This window comes from Acromyrmex echinatior, chromosome 13 (assembly GCF_024713525.1).
Source record: "Acromyrmex echinatior isolate Ae372 chromosome 13, ASM2471352v2, whole genome shotgun sequence".
NCBI lineage: Eukaryota > Metazoa > Arthropoda > Insecta > Hymenoptera > Formicidae > Acromyrmex > Acromyrmex echinatior.
Window position 1 is genome coordinate 810,683 of NC_141864.1, and position 15,916 is coordinate 826,598.

At 34.1% G+C, this 15,916-nt stretch overlaps 3 pseudogenes across 1 annotated transcript; 1 reads left to right on the forward strand and 2 right to left on the reverse strand.

The window, feature by feature from the left end:
- The first annotated feature begins 1,144 nt into the window (after nt 1-1,144).
- On the forward strand, nt 1,145-3,507 carry LOC147907464 (uncharacterized; annotated as a pseudogene).
- Nucleotides 3,508-3,573: 66 nt separating this feature from the next.
- LOC105154606 (uncharacterized) lies at nt 3,574-7,505 on the reverse strand (annotated as a pseudogene). Its single transcript, XR_847209.2, has 3 exons — nt 4,160-7,505; nt 3,808-3,965; nt 3,574-3,708 (listed from the first exon to the last, which is right to left on the reverse strand). The product of XR_847209.2 is annotated as an uncharacterized LOC105154606 (transcript).
- Nucleotides 7,506-12,131: 4,626 nt separating this feature from the next.
- Nucleotides 12,132-13,325, reverse strand: LOC147907465 (uncharacterized; annotated as a pseudogene).
- Between the last annotated feature and the right edge of the window lie 2,591 nt (nt 13,326-15,916).

Below are 15,916 nucleotides of genomic sequence, written 5' to 3' on the forward strand. Positions count from 1 at the left end.
ATGGAAATTATTATTTACTTAATCCAAATCGTACTATCTTTAATTTCTATGAAATGAAACCTAAGTATATCTTATTGAAGGATCTTTCTACTTCGATCCAAATGGTTTAAATTTCTCTTAAATGAAATTATTATATCACAATTTATTCAAAGACATATAAGACACAATTCATTCAAAGACATATAAGACTTATCGATAATAGACATGTTTAGCTATCAATTCTTCTCGGATCCATTCCTTAAAACATAAAACTATTTGATCATACGAATTACGACGTCATCTATGCTCGATTTCAGGAGTAGGCTTAGTAAGATCGTAATAAAGCTTTCAAATATTTTTTCTCTGTCAAACGAAACAAGTAATAATTAGTGACTGTCTACTAACAAGGGAACACAACCAGTTATATGTCGCCGATTTAAATGAGCTTTTAATAGGTTGTTCTACAGACAAAAATAAGAGACACGTATTTTTTTATACGTGCTGAGTAGCATGTTAAGGGAGTGAAATTCTCCCTTGAAGAAAATCGGTTTTTTTCTTTCGAAGCGAATATCATCGAAACTATGAGAGATAGAAAAAAAATTTCTGCAATAAAAATTGAATGGTTGCAAGAATACTTTATAACTATAATAAAACAAATTTTTCTTAGTTATTTATTTATTGTATATCTCCACCTTCCACTCTTATTTTCAAAAATATTTTAATTTTTTATATGACCAAAATTAAAGAGTATTTTACGCTGAAAACAACGATGTGCATTTAAATGATGTTCCGAAAAACCATTTTTGAGATATAAATGAAAACGTCTCTATATACGCGCTCCGTACTTACGTATTCGTCTCATATTGTTGATTGCGCGAGATAGCAATAAAGGCAACACAGTTTATCACAGTGCAGTAGTGACTATTGAAATAAGTTTTGTAAATAATAATAACAATAACAATAATAATAATATTATAACAATTCCAACAGCAACAGTGACTTTTCAATCAACCTGCTAAAATCAGTTAAATACTTTTGAAGATACGTTTATAAAAGAATATACAAAATATTTTGAACAATTAAGAACAAAGCATTAATAAAGAAATTAATACTTTAATTTAAATTTTATTCATTTCATTTTCATCGTAGAGCAGCTAATCCATTTAATGTTAACATCAATAATTGATAAGGCGATGTAAAAAATATGTAGATTTGCTGACACAGATAAAACAATAATTTTTGTCTGCGTATGTTATTGACACATAAGTATAAAAAGGGACAAATCGTTGGAATGAATTCAGTTTTGTGCTTGATTTCGAATAAGTACTACTAGTTGCTAATGATATTAATTGGCTAATAAGTATTTATTTTTTTAACTGCATTATATATTGATCGTACAGTAGCTAATTGCAGTGTTCAATGTTAATGAATAATGTATTGCAAAACATTGCGTTTTATTAATCTAGGCGAAAAATAGTATTCAACTGTTAGGATTTGATGAAACAATATATTTATAATTTAATAACATTTTTAAAACACTTATAGGAAGACGTCATATAATACATTGTACAAAATTGTTTTTTCTCTTGTTCAACGAATTCTTTTGAGGGATAACCAAATAAGAAGATATCAAATTTATTATGAAATAAATAATAAAAAAATTTTCTCTCTTTCTTTTAATAATTATTATATTGGAAATGTACATGTAAATAATATTTATAATTTTTAGAAAATAATGCGGTTTAATCCACGAAATGTAATAATACTGCTGTCTGCAGTATTTACTGCCGTAGACAGAAAGTCCTATAACAACAGAAGAACGAGAGAAAAATGGAAAAGATGATAAAAGAAATGTACGAAGACTACTATGAAATTGAATAAGAAGAACCGTTGGATTTTTTAAACTCATATGATATATCAGAAGCACAATAAATAGAACTCGTAGATGAAGAAGAAAATTACGCACGCAATGTAAAAGAAATGATTTGTGCCATCGACGATATTTCAGCAGAATATAAAAAAGCAGCAGTTGAATATTGGAGAAGTGGTAAGTTAAAGCTGAGAACAATTGAATCTATAAAATCAAGATTTCGAAAGTAATGTCAGCAGACTAATTGCGACGATGGGAAAAGCAAATGAATATAGATGGTAGTAGACTTGAAAAGTTGAAACGAATTTTAGTATACACGTTAGATAAATTTATTGAAGCTATTCGTAAAGGGGCAATGATCCATGATATTGATATTACACGATTGGCTTTGCAACAACAAGTAAACTTATTAGGTTTTAAAACATCATACGAATGGATTAGAAGATTTAAGTTCGCGCATCAAATTGTATCTAGAAAAGTTACGAAATTTATAACTAAAAAAGCTTTAATGTCAAAGGTAGCTTTACAGGCAGATAGCAATAGGTTTATTGAAAAAGTCAAATATTATATTGACCGTTATGGAATTGAAAATGTATATAATTCGGACCAAAATGGTTTTCAATTAGAATTGCATGCTGGTCGTACAATGGCACAGAAAGGTGTAAAAAAGTAGAGTCTGTAGTATAGTCAATATCTGCGATTACGCACAGTTATACAATACACCTGTTATTTCAGCCTATGGTAGATTATTATCTTCACTTCTTATAGTGTTAAAAGAACCTGTGGGACATTAGGTCCTAAGGTACAAGAAACGATGTTTACTGCAAATAATATTTTTATTATGTCGTCAAAATCTGATAAATTAACATCAATCATTTTGAAACTTGAATAAGGGAAGTATTATCCAAATGTTGAACCAAATTCAGTTTTATTGTTAGATTCATGGACTGGTCATTGTCCGGATATAATTCAAAGAAATAGACCAGATTCTGCACAAGATATTGTTTTATTAACTATACCGGCTGGAACAACAGGAAAAATACAACCGTTAGATGTTTTTGGATTCTGTTTATGGAAGAATTTCGTCAAGCATTTTTCAGATGTAGTCATGTTTTTAGATCTTGATGTAAAACTTCATTCTCGAAACGCTATTTTAAAATTATAGTCATTAACGCACAATCAGTTTTCATCATCAAGATTTACCAATTTGTTTAAATACGCTTGGTACAAAAGTGGATAATTGGAACATAGGCCAGGAGAATTTAACAAACTGGTCGATTTTTGTTTTAAAAATCATTCGAAAGCAATATGTGATATTTGTGAAATAGTTGTAATTACTTGCGCATGGTGTAAAAAGTCTCTCTGTATAACCCATTTTTTCTATGATCATCGTATTTGTAATTTGTATGAACCGTAAATATTGTAATGATTTATTACGTATGTATACATTATAAAAAGATAATTTTAAGCAATATCTAAAAAAAGACACATGGTGTGTGCTTTCACGTTTTAATTATAGTAAATATAAAATAAAAACAAATATTGATTATTGACATTTTATACAATACCATATTATATTAATAAAAATATCAAAAACTAACAATAACTTTAAAATTATTGTATCGTAGAATTGCAAATAAAGAAAGTAAAACAAATTATATATATGTATATACTAGCCAATTTATTACTGAAGTAGAATAATATATAATTAATTACTTATTTGAAGTACTAATTGTAAGAGTACTGGACAACAGTGCTTAATACTTATTGTTAAAATAAGTAATTAATTACTGTCTTTCAATATTAGTCAATATTAGATTTCTATAAAGATATAATGCCATTACTTCTCAATTCATACTCTGTAAATATAAAAATATTAAATAAATAAATTTATGTAACACAATTAACATACCATATTTTTTAATGTTTTTCTCACATACACAAATAATGGTACTTACAAATTTCCGCAATCCTTGCAAATTCCATTGTCAGATGGTAATATTTCAGAAGAATTTCCTCGACTAAAACCTTCTAATAATCGAGAAAATTCCATTGGACCTTGACTACGAGTTCGAAATTGAGTTCCAGAATGTACTCATAAATTATTATCGGCATTCTGCGGCAAATTGTTTTTTTTTTATTATTAGCTAGAGATCTCTGACACTGATTGTAAAATAGGATACGCAAGTTTACACGGGTTATTATAATGTTTTTTATAAATTAATAAGTAGAAAGGAAAGTGTATCAAAAACATATTATATATCATTGTAATATAAATGCAATATAAATTATTAATAATGAAATAAGTACCTTTTTTTTGTTATGAGTTCATAAGAAGTATCACATTTATAGGTTACTTTAAATTTATATTCACAAGTTGCACATTTTATCCATTTTCAATTTATATGGAGCACCGCACTTGCATGTGATTTCTATAGCAATATCATTGACTATGCACAATCAATGCTGCATATGCTGACTTATTGCATATAGGAACAAAATTTTTTGCATAACATCGCATTAATAAAATGTATCATATCAGTATCAGTGACTTCGTTCTGATAAAATGAAAGGTTCAAAAAAACGTTGGCATTAGCAATGGATAAAAACACAGCGATAACCAATTAACCTTCTGATATCTTTAAAAATACCTGCACGGAAAAAACGCTACAATCGGAAATAATAATTTTCGTTCATTAATGCATTTGGTTGTGATAACTGTAAGATGAACATATCCTTATCATAATTTCTAGTTTTGGTAACTGTAGCAATTTTTTCTGTGTGCGAAAGCATTATCAAGATGACGTTTTATCAATACATTATTGATGTCAACAAAATGGATTAGCTGCTCTACGATGAAAATGAAACGAATAAAATTTTATTAAAGTATTAATTTCTTTATTAATGCTTTGTTCTTAATTGTTCAAAATATTTTGTATATTTGTGCGCGAATGTGTCGCGCGAAAGAATGAAGCGAGAGGACGATTCCCGACTGATATAACGCACAAAAGTGAGAAGAACTACGTTTCTTTTTTTTTCTTTTTTTTTGTAGTTTAACAAAAGAGTTACTTTATTTCTTATAACAAATTCAGCACAAATTGAAAATTATCGCAAAGTATTACACACAATCCCCTTTTTCGAATTCTTACTCAGTAGCAATAGAAAATTGCTGCGATTTTCTCAGCGGTTCTCGAAGGAATCTTTCTTGCAACGGTTCTACGTGGCGGTTTTTTCACGGCGGTTTTTTACATGATACAATAGCGAGACTCTGAACACTAAGAGAGAGAGAGAGCGGCGACGATCGGCCTATATTTTGTCTTTGTGGCCCGGGTTCTCCTCTTGATAAAGTCCAACAGAATTTTGCCACAATTGTAATTTCTGTGTGGCATTCGTTGTATAAAATTGATTGGCACCTCAAATTCTTTTCTAATAACTTTCGACGTAACAGTCGAAAGAAAATCCGCGCGACAGAAAATCCGCGTGTGGGATTGGTGGCCGCGCGTGACGTGTTCATCGGAGCGCTGTGCTCGCACGCGTGATTGAATCGTTCTCGAACCTTCGATGGTCCGTTGCCGTTGTCTGTGTGTGTGTGTGTGTGTGTGTTTGTGTATAATGAATTAATTTGAAATGAAAAAAAACGACAAATTAGTAGCTTTAGTGAGAATTAAGATCGTGCTAGATGAATTTACAGACTCATTTCACATACACGTCCAACAACAATTAATGTAAATTAAACAAAAGAATTATTACTTTTTTACGAATTAACGATCTCAAACAATATTCTTTAAACGTACCTTCAAAAGTATTTAACTGATTTTAGCAGGTTGACAAAGTCTGTTGCTGTTGGTATTGTTATTATTATTGTTATTATTATTATTATTATTTACAAAACTTATTTCAATAGTTACTGCACTGTGATAAACTGTGTTGCCTTTATCTCTATCTCGTGCAACCAACGCGGTATAAGACGAATACGTAAGTACGGAGCGCGTATATAGAGACGTTTTCGTTCATATCTCAAAATTTTTCGGAACATGATTTAAATACACATCGTTGTTTTCAGCGTAAAATGCTCTTTAATTTTGATCATATAAAAAATTAAAAAATTTTTTAAATAAGAGTGGAGGGTGGGGATATATAATAAATAAATAAAAAAAATTTGTTTTATTATACTTATAAAGTACTCTTGCAATCATTCAATTTTTATTAGAAATTTTTAATAGAAATTTTTTTCTATCTCTCATAGTTTCGAAGATATTCGCTTCGAAAGAAAAAAACCGATTTTCTTCAAGGGAGGATTTCACCCCCTTAACATGCTACTCAGCATGTATGAAAAAATATGTGTCTTTTTTTCTATAGAACAACCTACTAAAAGCTCATTTAGATCGATAACATACAACTGGTTGTGTTCCCTTGTAAGTTAATTATATACTATCTCACATATATTCCTAAATAAGTGCTCTATAAAAATTAAATTATCTACTGTTTATAGTTTTTACTTTTTATTTAAAACAATTACCTGTGCAACTCATTTAAATTGCTGTTCAACATAATGTCACCAATGATTAAATACAAATGCGATTGCAATTCTTTCTTAGGCAAATGAGAAGATGCTTCAATAATCAGTCTTAACATATGATTGAAATTAATACAGTTGCTATATCAAACTGGTCCAGCTTAAAAATAAAGTTTTTAGTAGTTTAATTAATTGAAATAAAGTCAACGAATCGCACCAAACTTCAATAAACTTGAAAATGAGAAAAGTTTCGTAAAAAAGGCCTCATACATAATAATAATTAGATAATAATATTACTTTATTACATAATAATAATTTACATTTAAATACTTCAGAATGGATATGCAATAGCTTCTGACATATTTGGGATATTGGTTGTTGCAGTTAAACAGAGATTTAAACTATATACGTGAATTTGACAGTCCCAAATTTTGTTCCAAACATTCTTCCATTTGAGAAAAATCTTTTTGATGTTTTCTGGATTTATTAATAAGATGTTTTACTTTATCAAAAGGAAATCTTAATAGAAAATTTTTTATATATGCATCATGAAAGGTATCTTTAAACCAACGCTTCATACGTTTGACGCTATAATCATCCTGATTCGAACATATCAATGTATTCCACAATCGATTGCATAATTACAATTTGCTTAAAATTGTAGTTTTTGTGTAACTCTCAACTTTCTCATGGATACACTTTGAGCCAAATATCAGACATTAGTGGCATCAATAAATTTACATATTTTATAAATTCTTCTATAAGTAAGGTTTCATTCTCACGATTATCTATCAAGATCACATTTTCGTCAAGATTATTTTCATAAAATTGAGTCGCTATAAACTGGAATATATTTTTTGGAATATATAGTTTTTACAAACGGAAGTATAATCGATGGTATACCTATACAAAGTTTCCTGTAGTTAACAAATTTACTTTTAGAATATAATGTTGTCATAAATTGTGTCACAGGGCTACCTTCATTATATAACCTGCATATCATACCCAAAAAATTATTGGTAATATTTTATGATTATCTTTTGCTAATGCACTATTACAATTTTGTATATCTAAGAAAAGTAGAGAATCTTCTTTCACATGTGGATCAATATGTGTCATTGCACAGCTCAGATATGATATTATATAATTTTATGCAATGATGTTGTTACGTCCAAACCCTTGAAAATTTTCAAGGAGACAATGAGGGAGAATGGAGAGGATGTGGAAGGACGGTTAGACTCAATCTCACAGGTATACGAGCGAAGGCAAACACCTGTCAATCGTACGCACCTTTTCAGTCCCGTAATATGGGTCAACGTCCGAAGGGACGCTATGACACCTGTTCCGCTGGACAGTGTGAACGTCGGTCCTACTTTTTGGGTCAAGGAACTTAATCCTTTTGACCCGGGACCTCGTGCGATCTCAGGTATTCGAGGGAAGTGAATGCGAGAGGTGATGTCAATAAAAGACAGGGGAATACTTTAAGTTACATGTATTAATAAAATGCAAAATAATAACAAAACAAAGGGTTTTATACATTATAAATTTCTCAAATTTGATGTGTGTTCGTTGGAAACGCGTGTAGATGTATTCATGCATAATGAATGTGTTTTTCCATGCGGGGAAACGCGAGGGTGGATTGGAAATGGTTGCGACTTACTATTAGCTGGCCCAAGATATCGGGTATGTTCTAGGCGAGTGGCCAAGGAGATCCGTCGTCAGCGAAGAGTATCCGAAGGGTAGTCGCCGTGGCATATGGCTGATAACTTCAGTTGCGATTTGGTTACAAGTTCGCACTCTGATGGGATCGCGAACTGGCGTGATTAGCGCGGGTTCCAATAGTTTTCGGACTGCCCGAGACAATGAGTAACTGAGCGCGAACTTCTGACGTGGACCGAGTGATTGAAAATTTCGTACTGACTGCGACAATAATTTGGATCGCGAGCTTCACTGACGTGGACCGAGTGGTTTAAAATTCTGTACTGACGTGGACCGGGTGCTTCAAAATTTCATACTAACGCTCTGCGCTTCCGCGGGACCTCTATTTATACCCCGAAAAAAGGGCGTTGTGCCCTTGTCTAGGATGCAAAAGTTAGTTGCAATGTCACGTGAGATTTACGATTTTTATAATGTTCGTTGTTGACCTAGAATACATCGTTAGAATAGTTTCGAGAAGAAAAGAAGTGATTTACTTAAAGAGCCAAGATTGCTCCGAGACGGATGACGAATTCTGTTATTCTCGCGGAAAATACGATTAGATAAACAAATGGTTACCGTACACAAATAGGTTTGCGTGCAGAGCTACCATTGTCTGATTTTATATTACGCTCCTGTGGGAAGTTATCCTATGCGTTTTACGATTTTTTAAGTGCGACGTGACGCCTGTTTTTCTATAATAAAATGAAATTGTTAGTCAGTCTCGGATGACGAAGCCTAGATTTTTTCATTGCGTGACCTCGGTGCATTTATAATGTCTTTTACAATCTTGTCTCTTTTAGGGCTTACATTAAGGTTGTTATTCCTTTCGGGTTGATTGGCATTTACGACATTTCGCGGAGCCTGTCCGGTCATTCTTTTCAATTCTGTCAGACCGTTATCAGAACGCTCCGCTCGAATCTCGCAGACGCCAACCATAGTCGCGACTTGGAGCGAAAAAAAAAATCGTGACGTCTGTAGGACGTAACACCCCCAGCCTTAGGCAAATGTTGAGGTGTGAGAACGCAACATTTCCAAAACAAAAAAAAAGGTATCGGTTCTTTTCTTTCGACAATTGGATGGGTTTGACTATATGGTCGGACCCACATTTAAATGTTATTCCTTACATGTGCGTCCCTTGATTTATTAGAGAAGCAGGAAAGAATAGGACGTTTCTAAAATTCGCCTCCTCAGTTCTTTCGTCCTTTCATTTTACAAGTAAATGTCAATATCCTAGTATGCATCAACATTTTGATATCCGTCCGTAAGTATAACTCACGTCATTAAGAAGCAGGAAAGAAAGATAGGATTCTTTTTGGAATTCTTTCGTACTCCTTGTTATGTTATAATGTGTATATACTTATAATAATGCAGCTAAAGTACTTAGGTGCTCATTGAAAGATACTCCTACGCATATAATTTTAGTTAACGCTAAGATTTGCCAATCTTTGCTGGAGAATTTGTATAACTCTATACATATATGTGTATATTTTAATGTTAAATATATATATTATTTTCTCCTTTTTTCTTTTCTCTTAGTATTGGCAAGTGGATGTTGGAATATTTGAAAGAATGAATACCTGAAAGCCGCCAACCTCCCAAAAAAAAGGTTTACTGCATCGATGTGCAATGATCGAAGGTACTTCCCATCTCCAGTCTAAAGTGTCTTATCGGTGTGCTGAAATTTTTCGATGCAGCTTCGACACTTCCTCCGCGGCTTGACATTTATTGTCGTTTTACTGCAGGTCGAACAGTTTTTGTAGTCGTCCACAGACTCTCTATGGACGAGGCAAGGGCCATGTAGCATCCTTTATTTGGGATTTCTGCGTGGCAATGGTCGCAGATTTTTATCGGGATGCTTTGGTAGACTCAATGTCCTTTCAGTGACGTAATGCATTGGGGTTTCGGTCAAATATCGAAACTGTCAATTAAATTTTTCCATCTAATTGGAGTACAAAGATCTTTATACGATCTAGTGATCTGGAGATGGTGATAATACACTGGCAAATTATAAGCTGTAATTGACGATCAGGTGGCTTTGCATACGAGCAAAATTCTTTTAAGAGGGAGGAGGAAAGCAGGACAATTTGCCTAAGAATAAAGGAAAGATGTTCTTAATTAATCTTACTTCAGCAAGAATCAGCTATATAAATCTCTTGTTAGTTTTTCCTAGTATAGTGATTCTAAAAAAATATTTATTATTATTATTAGGTGTACAAATAAGTTTCCGCCGTTTTAAATAAAAAATTAAGCATTTATTATGAAAGAACGATACATAATGTTTTATTGATGTAAGTCAAAATGTAAGTGCAAGTTCTTTTTGCGTTTGGCACGAATCTTCATTCAATAATGCTTCCAATTCCGCGTTTTCGTACACTTTCGGTCTTCCACTACGTTCATTGTCTTCGACGTCAAATTCACCGTTCTTAAATTTTTCAAACCATTCACGACAATTTCTCTCACTTAAGGCAGCCTCACCATATGCTTCTACAAGCAATCGATGAGCCTCAGCTGCAGATTTCTTCAAATTAAAGAAGTAAATCAAAAGTTCCCGCAAATGACGCTTATTCGGCTCAAAACTTGGCATTTTTGCACAAAAAAAAATATATGATGCTGATACAAAATCTCTAGTATTTCAAGGTTATTTACAGATGTACAACCTTACGATATAATTTTTTACATCAGACAATTTTAATTATAGCTTGCTAGTGGCGCCGTCTTTTGTCAAACGGCGGAAACTTATTTGTACACCTAATATTATTATTATTACTATTATTATACTACCCCTGAACTTCTCTTATTATATAATATATATATATATATATATATGTGTGTGCATATTTTTGTATATATATATATATATATATATATATGTATATATATATATATAAAATTTTAATATATGTTTTTATTATTAATTTTTATTATTATTATTAGGTGTTGGAATTAATTCGTAGCGTTTTTAATGAAAGAATGTTATTTATTTCACATGAGCATTAAAAAATACATTAATAAAAGTACTTCCCATCACTTGTAAAACGCTACGAATTAATTCCAACACCTAATATATTATTACTTTTTCTCCCAGTTTTTTTTAATTTTGGTTTATCCTTTTTTGTGTGTAAATATATATATATATATATATATATTCTTATGCTTATTATTATGTGGAAGGGTATATGCCCGCTCTCAACTTATCACTATGTTGGGCGTAACATAATGTAATCAATGTTTCCTTCATGTCGATTTGATGATGCTCGCGAGCATCACCTCCGCTACGAATTTTTAGTTTAATTAACGCAGTTTCATTTTTTATGGTCCCCAAAATGGACATCCGTCCCTCCTGTTGATTTATGAGGAATCTGCTCAGGTCCCTTGCCTCCCTTGACCAAGATGAGCCGGAGAAGGGAGCGTGTGAGCCAATCCACAGGGAATCCCTTGCCATTTTAGCTGGCGGAATCTGTCCTCCAGAATGTGCATCTCGAATAATCGGCGTTCCACGTTAGGCCCCAGTAGAGAGATCGCGACCGTTCCGTTTCCGTTGATGTCTGTTATAATTATAACTGCGTTGCCATCCTCGGTTTTCGCGAATGGCCATGAGTTCTCCAACAACAACGTGATCGGGACGATGACGCAGCATGAGTCCCCTTCGTGTCATCCTTCGGGTTAGTTCCTCGAGCAAGTCGTGGAAGTCTTCGCTCCTGGTCTTCAATTGAATCCAGAACATCGTAGGTGAGTTCACTTTTACGATTTTCACTACCATCGAACTCCGCGCCAATAGTTTGGTGTTAATGCATTCGATTTCCATATCGTCTATAAAAAGGTTATCGTGATACTTAAAATGCCTGCATGACACCGCATGTTATCTTATTTATCCATGTGTATATGTATGTATATATGAATTTTATTTATTTATTTATTTATTTATTTATTTATTTTTATTATTATTTTTTTTCTTCGAGAGAGAGGAAAAAAAAATTGTAAATCATGCCGGATTTTCCCTTTAATTGCTCAGCCTTTCAATTCAAGAGTATAGATCTTCCCTCAGGGGAAGGAGGGGATAAATAGATTCTAGTTTAGTCTCGGTTTCATTATGCTCTTGTAATTCGAGATCTGAAGCGGATTTAGATCTCTAGGTTTATCCCTTCCTAGATGTAATAAAAGTTGAGTAAGTGAATCCCATACTGCTCTCAGTAGGTACACCGACCAACCGTACAGTGTGTAGAGCGTATCCATGTACGAATGTGTCTAACAGCAGTTTGATAAGTCTAGCAATTAGATATATTCCAATTAATCCAGCGCTGATATTGCCAAAGACTAAAAATTTATTCCAAAATTTTTCCCAAGCGGAGATAGCGATTCTTTCTATTGATGCTTCGTCTATAAGATTAGAGAGCGATCCTCCATTTATTACAGTTGACCCTAATATGCCTCTAAATTGCCATGGTATTGAGGATTGCAGGTCACTCTGCGGGGAACATGTGATCCTTGAGCTTTTCCAGATCGCTTTGTGAATATATTCCACTGGTCGCTCCTGGACTGGGATATTTCCATGACGGTTTAGTTGAAGGCTTCATAATGGTGGGTGGTAATGTCTCCACTGGTTTAGGCATAATTTTATACTATGAGTCTCCCAAGAGGTACATGGTAGGTGCAAAAGAATTACAGGTAATCTGAGTTCCGTGATGTATTAATACATGCGTTTGCGGGGTCAGAAAATATGTCTCATTTCCTCGTATTACTGGAAGCTACTCGTAACATTCTGTGGTTCGAACTAATTTTACTTCAACCGATACACATTTCACCATGTGAATTACTTCTCCTGCCAAAAGTGTCATATATCCAGGTCCTTTCATCAAAATAATACGCAGAAATGTCAGGCGATCTAGTGGCTATGGATAACGCATTCTGCATCATAGGATATTCAAGTTGACATTGTTGCAATAATATATTTCTGTATAGTTGATTAATTTGAGTGCGAACGTGTCTTTTTACGTATACGAATTTTGAATTTACGTATGTGAAGATATCCATGTTTACTACTATAAAGCCAGAGCTTTTAAAAACTTCGGTACCAAACGTCGTTTCGAAAATTATTAATTTCGGATGTTCGGTTCTGGTAAGTATATGTCCACAAGTAGTATATGTTCCAGTGCTAGTTAAAGAGAGAATCATATTGATCGTGGTTATTGAATAGACCGTTTGAGATCGCCCATTGGTAGCATCAAGTATTTTATTAGCGTATCCATTTATATAGTACGCCATAATCGGAACCTCTGCAATGATCGACAGGTACGGGATCTCAAAACGTATCCCTCTATGTCAGTGCAATGAGTGGAACTCAGTTACTCTTGATCTGAGATGTACACGATTTGTGTTTATCCGAATGTCAGTGATGTAATCTTGTAAAGTAATTTTGATGCTGCCTAATACAATAACATTTCCCCAATTTCCATAAAGATCGGAATAAGCACTGCCGGGCATGTTGACAATGACGGCGTCATTGTCAACATGCCCGGCTAAAATTATTGGACGTGATGCAGTCTGATTAGATAGCAGACCTGTGAGTTCCGGCTATTTCGAAGCTTCCGTAGGCATGCATGCGTCGACATCTCGAGATACATCGGCTATGTATGAGAATTGCCCATTATATACGTCCATCGTATGTGAAAATATTCCACATCTTTTTATTGTACGAGCATTTGTTTGGATTGCATGGAGTTGCGTAAATTTATTAAATAATCATCGTAATTAGCTAATTTGTCTTCAGAGTTGAAGAGCTCATTTGACGGTACTCTTGCTATTTTATCGAACACTAATTCGTATGGAGTATGTTTCGTAACCTCATGGACGCTAGTGTTGTAATTAAACATGGCTAAGCCAATCCATCTGTCCCATTGTTTCTGCTCGTTTGCGTATTGTTTCAGGTATCTCCTAATGCGTGATGTGATCGTTCTAAGGATCCATTTGATTGAGGATGAAATGCAGTTGTACGGAATTTACGGATTCTGAATATCTTTGCTATTTTCTTCATTAATTCACTGATAAGATTTCTTCCTTAATCGGTTAATATAACTTTAGGTGCTCCTAATACGCAAATAAATCTGTCGACAAAGGCTTCTGCTATTGTCTCTGATGTTTGATCCGATAAGGGTATCCCCATGCAATTTAGTTAATTGATCTTGCAGGATTAAAATATATTCGTTACCTCTTCTAGTTTTAAATAAGGGTCCTACGAAATCCATGGCTACTTTGTCAAAAGACGATCCTGGTGTATCAGTGATTATCATAAGTTGTTTGGTTTTTATTCGAACGAGTTTTTGAACTGACATTGTAAACATTATTGTATATATCGTTGAACATCAGACTTTAGATTTTCCCAATGTTATTTGTGTTATATTCTGTTATAAGTCTTTGCGACACCTCGGTGTCCTCCTGTAGGTAAGCAATGCATTTCTCCGATTATCGTAGATCGAAGATCTTTAGTATTTCACTAGTCCATTGCATATAATTAATTTGGTTGTTGAATCCACAAAAAACTAATTGTAATGCGGTTTTAGTATTGCTCCATGGCACGTTGTTAACATGATCGGTTTTAGCAATGCTAATAGTTTCTAATTTTAATTCTTCAGTGATAGACCGTAAATCTTTTATTACGGCGGAAATCTGAGTGAAGATCATCGTCGGTCTCTCACGTTGCCCTTCACTGATAGGCAAGGCTAAATGGTAGTATTTTTTGTATTTTACGACTTTGGCTTTTCCTAGAGCTTCTAAGCGAGGGATCTTATTTCTTTCAAACAGTTTTTGTGAACCTGAGTCCAACGGTCTCCCATTGGTGTCGACAAAATATGCAACGTTATCCTTTCCCAAAAATAATAGATCGCGAGAATCGAGAATATTATTTTTGATTATTTGGTCATTAACAATAATAGGCCCTGTTTTTCCTTTTAATTTCTGAATTTTATGTCCTTCCTCAAATTCTTCCTTTTCTTGATTTTCCTCTTCATTGTCGCTTTCTGCATCGCCTTCTCCGTCCAATGAATCATTTCCGTCTTTTACTCTTTTCGTCTCATCGTCTTGTTGTGAGTAATCTCTGGGTAGCTTATCCTGCTGGGCATCTCTATTTTTTGCTGTTTGGCTTCGAGTCTGCATTTTATTACTTTGAGGAATATTGCGCGTTATAGCTTTTCCATAGTTTGTGACCCTTGTGGTTTCTCTGTCTCCTTTCGTGTAAGAGATACTGAATTCGTATTGTGGGGATCTTAATCTCTACAACTGCATGCAAGTTACGCGCGCTCTCTAGAGCTATTCTCTCCCCTTCGAGCGGCGCGGACGCTAGAGCTAAGGCGGTGACCCCATGAGAGGGCGCAGAGACTGAGCGAGGACATACCAGAGGAGAGAGACGCGTGAGAAAGGACATTATTGTTTTTAAGCTAAGTTAACGAGCGTCACATTGAAAACCTACGCCTCGATACATTTATCTGTTAGGGTCTTCCACGAGATCCTAATTTGGGGGCTCAGCCGGGATCGAGCTAAGTTTTGACTGTGGCGAGAAGAATGACGAAACGATGCTCTGCACGAGAACGAGGAACGACGTTCTGCACAAGGTATGAGGAACGACGCTTTGCACGAGGAACGAGAAACGACGCTCTGCACGAGATACGATGAACGACGCTTTGCACGAGGTACGACGACGACGCTTCACACGAGGGACGAGAACGATGCTTCGCATAAAGTGTGACGAGGAACGACGCTTTACGTGAGGAAGACGAACGACGCCTCGCACGAGGAAAACGACGCCAAGAAGTGAACAACGACGACGACATTACGTAGAAATAACGACGAGAAAGACGAAA